This window comes from Eptesicus fuscus, chromosome 13 (genome assembly GCF_027574615.1).
Source record: "Eptesicus fuscus isolate TK198812 chromosome 13, DD_ASM_mEF_20220401, whole genome shotgun sequence".
NCBI lineage: Eukaryota > Metazoa > Chordata > Mammalia > Chiroptera > Vespertilionidae > Eptesicus > Eptesicus fuscus.
Window position 1 is genome coordinate 15447929 of NC_072485.1, and position 7220 is coordinate 15455148.

Sequence of the window (7220 nt, forward strand, 5' to 3'; positions counted from 1 at the left end):
CTCCCAGATGAGGAGTGTAGACTCCACAGCTCTCCACCATCTCTGTACAGATGTCTTCTATTGCCTTGGCCTCTACCTTGATCCCTCTAAATGGCTGATGGACTAAGTGTACCCAAGTGAGTTTTGTGTCGCTGACTTTGAAAGTCTCGCCTAAGCGGTCTAAAGACTCTTTTGGGATCTGGAGGTAGTTGGCGTTTTGTTTAGGGCCTTTGAAGCTAGAAAGAGGGCCATTTTAATAATCTGTTACCTGACCATCATTGTTATTAAGCAATGGGACAAATAAGTTTAGAATGAGATCTTTGCCTTAATGAGTCTCACTTGTAGAAACATAAATTACCCATCGGTATGATAGTCTCAGATTTACTCACCTTAACCTAGTGTTATGGGAATGCCAGACAGTCATAGCAGCTGGGAAGGGCGATCATTTGCAGGTAAGAGAAGATTCAGTCTTTTCAGCTTTCCTCGTATTGAAGCTCATAATTTTGAACAATTGGTTAGCATTGTAAATTTACAAACTGCTTTATTCTTCTTTATTTTATCTCATACTAACAGTGAACCCTGTGAGTCTGTGTTATTATCCCAGTTTCTTCCTACAGAGTAGAGAGAGAGAGAGAGAGAGATAAGTTGCCTCTCACACGTGCTCTGACTGGGAATAAAACCAGAGAGAGAGAGAGAGAGAGAGAGAGAGAGAGAGAGAGAGAGAGAGAGAGAGAGACCAGGAATAAAACCGCAATCTGGGTATGTGCCCTGACAGGGAATCAAACCCGTGACCTTTGGTGCATGGGCCTGAGCCACACTGGGCCCGGATAGAGAACTTGATTCTTGTTTGAGGTTATGCAGCTGTTTTATAGCACAGAGAAACTTGAACTCTTGCCCTCTCTCCAGGACACCACACTGAGTCTAGACTGTCTGCATATGAGGCTCACAGAGTTGTAGCTTCTTACCAACAAGTTAAGAAGGAGTAGGTTTTCAAAAAGCAACATTTCAAAAAAACAAGCTGAACACTCACTCCTGCTAGTCAGCCCCATTATTCAAATGACGAAGTTCCACTAGGTAACCACATCTCTATTTGGAACTGTACACGGCAGAGTCTCCTAGATATACGGTTTTCTAGGAATGCATTTGTCATGGTTAGTGCTCTAGCTTGTTTCTGAGATTAGAGATAAGTCTCAGAAAATATTGGTCTAATAAGGAAGAAGCACTAAGCAAAAAGGCTCCAGATAGAGAGTACTCCAATTTGTGTTAGACAACAGTTTTGATTAGCTTGTGATTTATCACATGTTTAATTTTCAAAACAAATTAAAATATTTCCATGCATTTTGTGGCAGTCTCCTCGCTGGCTGGAGCAGTTTGGAAGAAATAAGTGTCCTCTCTCCGGAGTGTGGGAGGGAAGCAGGATGGTATCAACAGTGTGGGATGAGATCACTTGGCTCCCAGATGTGTCCCATAAACATGCATGACAGGCTCCATGGCTAGTTCATTCAGCCTGGACCTTCTAGTGTCACCAGCCCAATGCAGGTGAGTGACAACCAGGAATCCTTAGCTAAAACAACAGAGCTTGTAGGTATTTTATTATAATAGTACTACTTGTATTTTATCAGAAAAAAACATCAATTTTGCATAGCTGATTTAATTCCAATTAGAGGAAGGGAAACTATAGGGTGAAGCAAAAGTAGGCTTACAGTTGTTCATGTGGACAATTATTACAATAGTTAATAAATAATAATACAAGAATACACTCTGTGTTTCACATACTCACAATTATGTAAACCTGCTTTTGCCCCACTCTGTGTTTCTAAAAGTTTTAGCTGCCTTGTAGTAAAAAGGAAGAATCTCTTACCCTTTGAGACAGCATGGAGGGACCTGGTGAGTATCATGCTAAGTGAAATAAGTCAGTCAGAGAAAGACAAGTAACACATGATCGCATTCATATGTGGAATCTAAGTAACAAAATAAACTGATGAATGGAGTGGATCCAGAGACATGGAAGCATAGAACAGAGTGCGGAATCTCAGAGGGAAGGTGGGTGGGTGGGAGGTAATCAATCAAAGACCTTGCATGAATATATGCATAAACCATGGACACAGACAATAGGGTGCTGAAGGCCTGGGGCTGGGAGTGGGGGAGAGTGGAGTAGGGGGCTGCAGGGGGTCAATGGGAGGAAAAAGGAGACATATGTAATACTTTCAACAATAAAAAACTATTAAAAAATAAAACTTTTAGCTGCCTTGCAGCAGAATCATTTTAAAAACACCTTGAAATGCCCTAACCGGTTTGGCTCAGTGGATAGAGCGTTGGCCTGTGGACTGAAGGGTCCCAAGTTTGATTCCTGTCAAGGGCATGTACCTTAGTTGCGGGCACATCCCCAGTAGGGGTGTGTGCAGGAGGCAGCTGATAGATGTTTCTCTCTCATCGATGTTTCTAACTCTCTATCCCTCTCCCTTCCTCTCTGTAAAAAATCAATAAAATATATTTAAAAATAAAACAAAACAATACGCCTTGAAGGAAAAATAAAGGAGCAGTTTGATCCTACTGGTAGTCAGGGAGCTGATTCAGGCCCAACACACATGAGCTGGAGGCAATGGAGTAACTGCTCAGGAAAAGGAGTTTCAGGCACTGAGACTCACATTCATGCCCTGGGGCTACAGAATCAACTGGGGCTACACCAAGACCCAGCAACCTTTCTCTCTGAGCCTCAGTTGTCTCACCTGCAAAATGGGGCACCATGCAAATCTAAAACACAGAAATCAGTCACTATTTTATAAGGTCTATTCAGAAGTGTACACTTATAATTACATGATAGTCTGTCCATTACATTCTTGGCAGTGAAATGAGAGGAAGGGGAAGGTACTGGGTCTTGCAAGAGGCAGTGGCATGGTGGGGAATAGCTTTGGGGGAGAGCTGCCTGCCCCTTGCGGCACATGCGAAGCAGCCAGGGAGATCTTGTACCCTCCTCTGTTCCTCAGCCTGATCATCTGTAGAACCTCATAGGGTTGTTGTAAAGATCAAATGAGTTGCAAATATAAATATCAGGACAGAATGTGGCACATGGTAGTACTGAGTGGGTACTAGCTGTTCTATTATTATTCTCTTTTTCATGCACAAAGGTGTACCTGCTGGACCTAACCCGAGGGAGCATATTCAAGGTGGGGCAGAAGGAAAGGACCAGGCAGAATAGTGTTATCTAGGCTATACAAGTGAATTCTGCTTATGACTAAGTATTCAGATTAGAAATAATCAGGATTTAACACCCTGCATTGTGCAGAGGCTATGCTGGGAAACATGTGCATTATTGTTGACCTTCTCAACAGTCCTCAAGGTACATAGTAAGTGTTATTACTCTGTTTCACAGATGAGGAAAGTGAAGGTAGAGGAAGTTGTCTAAATCCATGTGGTGACAAAACCCCAAACCCACCTAAGCTTCAAAGACCTGCCATTGTTATTTAAATGGGCTGCTTTTCTCTGCACGCCCCCGCGCTGGGCCAGGCACTCTGCGGGACCCTCTCCTTTCTACTGTGTCTCTCAGCCTCACTGCCCTGCAGAATGGGCCTTATCATTATCACCTCCACTTCTTTCCTCAGAGCTGAGCCAAGTCCCCCTCTGCTTCCCACCATATAGTCCTTTCTGGCAACAGTACGGTGGGAAGTATTTGAAATTTTTTGGAGTAGGAATTGAGATGGCATTCCTGACAAGACTCAGATATATTTATTTCCAACCATGCCAAGTGGCACTCTGGCACCTCGTTTTGAGTAATGAGCCTCATTCTAGCTAGAAGGATGACTCATTGCCTGTCAGTGGAACTAGTGAGGCTTGCTGACTGCAGCCTAAAGCACCTGGAGCTGGTCCAGGGACCCTCTCTCATTAGTGCCAAGGAGACACCCACTCTTCCTTCCCCGTATGAATGCATCTCAGAGCTGAGAGTCCTACCACGTCTTCTAACCACCACCTGCCCTGCCTGAGAAGGCAAAGCCCAGGAGAGATGCAGGCAGGGCCTAATTACCCTAACTAATGGCCTGTCACAGCACTAAAGACCGTGAAATCTTTACCTAGCAGAGGGTGCCCAGGCTTGCATATTTATTTTTAATTATGACACCTCATAAAGTTACAAGGAGTTGGAATTTCCCTTGCCGTGACATTTAGGAATCCCAAATCACATTGTACTTTGTTTATTTGGGGTAAATCTTCTCCCCAGTCATGCTCCCCAGGGGGGCTGACCATTTGTGGTCATCACACATCTTGTGTTTGCTTGACTGCACCAAGAAGCAGCCTGGTACAATCACTGGTCATTTGGATCTGTTTAAAAGATTAAAAAAGGAAAGGGTGTTATGGCAGAAGATGAGGGTGCGGGGATGAGATCTGCAATCAACCTGCATGGACATCTGCATGGTCCCCTTAGTTTGCTGGCTCTTGGGTTTCAAAAGTAGTTTTTAAACTATACCTACTATAGATGATCTCTAAGGATTGGGAGATGATCTAATCTACCCTCTGACTCAAGAAACATCCACATGTGAGTCTTGCCAAGAGAAAGCTATTCTGTTTAATACCCTGCATTGAGAAATGAGTTCCAGCCTCTCCCTTCCTGGCATCCCAGGGAGTTGACAAGCTTTCTCATAATCAAGGTGCTTTCTTAAACATTCTCTTCTTAGCACCTTTTCCACAACATTATCTGTGGTTTTCAGAAAGTCCAAGTCTATTATCAGAAACCTGTCCGTCAGGGTTTTCTTATAGTCAAACTAGTGTCCTGGTGCATGAAATTCATTCGGGGGGGTGGGGAGATGGATTGTCCCTCAGCCTGGCCTGCATCCTCTCCAGTCTGGGACCCCTGTGGGATCGGGCCTAAACTGGCAGTCGGACAACCCCCTCGCAATCCGGGACTGCTGGCTCCTAACCGCTCACCTGCCTGCCTGCTTGATCACCCCTAACCTCTCTGCCTGCTGGCCTGCTTGTCCCCAACTGCCCCCCCCGGCAGCCTGATCACCCCCAACTGCCCTCCCCTCCTGTCCTGATCACCCCCGACTGCCCTCCCCTCCTGGCCTGATCACCCCTAACCGCCTCTGCCTCGGCCCCACCACTATGGCTTTGTCCAGATAGACGTCTGAATGGTCTCATGGTCTAATTGGCATGTTACCCTTTTATTAATATAGATATGATATGACATACTGCCATAACTATAACATATCTACCAGTATTACTCTATGAGAATACATACTTCATGCAATAGGAAGGCATCTAATACATTACATTGTGTATGTTGTAAGTAGTAGGAAATACTGTATTCGTAGCAATAATATACACCCTGTGACTTCCCTTTCTGATTTGGGAATGGTTCCCCAATTCTTTGAACGTTTCCTGGCCCCTAATGTATTTTTTTTTGTCATTCAGTGTAACTTTATTTACTGTTTATTGCACATGATTTGAGGTCTTTAATTTCTAACCACCAAAGATTCAAAGGACTATTTTTTCCATGAAGTTTAACATTAACATCAGTGAATTCATGTATACATGTGTTTTTATTGTAAACATCTGAATTATTCACATTGTCATAGATCCTGAACTCATAAGCATGGACCATGCACAGGCTGGCAGCAAGCCAGGAAGCCACTCTGCAAGCAAACAGATACTCTGCATAAGGAGAAAAGTCATAGCACAACATTTAATGTCCAACCTGAGTCACCTCAGAATGTTATATATATTGACTTCTTAATTCATATAATATCAGGAACTCAACTGCTTGGCTGGTGACGGGGTTGACCTGGTTTCAGGAGGATTATTCCTGAAATAATTAAGGAAAGGGGGTGCTCAATCTTTCTTCTTGGTTGCTTGCTCCTCCCCAGCACCTTCCTCTTTCTTCTCATCCTCAGCTTTTTGGGCATCTTCACCTTCACCTCCTTCTTCTTCCTCCTTTGCGTCCTCAAATTTTTCCTTGGCACCTTCTTCCTCTTCCTCTCCTTCCTCTTCCTCAGCTTCTTCCTTCTCCTTCTCCTCCTCTTCAGCTTCTCCTTCAGAGGGGGCTTCATCCTTAGCTTCCTCGGCTTTTGCAGCAGCCTCAATGGTCTCCTCCACCTCAATCTGCTCCTCCTGGACGTGGCTGGTGTATTAAGGGAAGGAGCGAGTGGACATCAAGTAAGAGCTGGTCTGTAAACCACCGTAGGCAGATCGACCAAAGACCTGGGAACTCTGGGAGTAGCCGCTGGCTATGCTTTCCACGCTGGTGAAACTGAGCTGGGTCTTCTCACCTTCCAAGAGTTTCCTGTAAGCTGCAATGTCAATGTCCAAAGCCATCTTCACATTGAGGAGGTCCTGGTATTCTTTTAAATATCATGCCATTTCACTCTTTGTAGTTCTCAACTCATTTTTTAATTTGTTGATTGTGTCCTGCATAGCACTAACGTTGGAGTTCTGCTTATCCTCCAGCTCTCACAGTTGCTTTCCCAGCGCTTCGTTCATGCCCCGGCATGCTTTGATCTCCAGGGTCTTGGCCTTGAGCAGACAGTGGATTTTGGACACCTCATACTTGGCGGCATGCACCCCGTAGGTGTTCTTGGCAGTGCTCTCGGTCAGCATGGTGAAGCAGCTCTTGTACCATTTTTCGGCATTCTGCAGGTTCTTGGCAGCCAGCTTCTCGTACTGGGTGCTGATGTCCTTGAGCGCGGCAGAGAGGTTGGACTTGGAGAACATGTCCATCTCCACAGAGATCTGAATGTACTGGATCTGTGCCTGCAGTTCAGTGATCTCTTCATGCACCTTCTTCAGAAAGGCGATTTTCGTCCATCAGGCTGTTAATGCACTTTTTGAGCTCAGCGCCAGCGAGAGCAGCCTAGTCTGCACCTTTGCACGCCTCCATCAGCCAGCCTTCTGTGTCCTCATGGTTCAGCACCTCTTCCTGGTAGCATGCCTGCAGGTTGCTCCCAGTCCCTTCCAAGCCCCGGTGCCTGCTAACTGCCCACTGCCCTCTCCTTGCCATGGATGGGGCGCAGTGGGCCGGGGCACAGGCATCCCATTTTCATTAAAATGTTCAACCCCGACCTGCTCTACCAGTGTCCACAGGCCCGGGGGCAGACAGTGATCCCAGAGATACTGGCCATCCCTGCCGGGGTCCCTAATGGCGGCCTGGACCCTGCAGGAGGCGTCAGGTGCTGCCCGTGCCACCTGCCTGTACCCAATAGCTGCCTGGACCCCACAGGTGGCATCAGTCACTGCCCGCCCGACCTGCCCAGTCC

At 45.9% G+C, this 7220-nt stretch overlaps 1 pseudogene; it reads right to left on the bottom strand.

Annotated features, from left to right (window-relative positions):
* Positions 1 to 5799: 5799 nt before the first annotated feature.
* On the bottom strand, positions 5800 to 6919 carry LOC103303171 (neurofilament light polypeptide-like; annotated as a pseudogene).
* Positions 6920 to 7220: the final 301 nt, after the last annotated feature.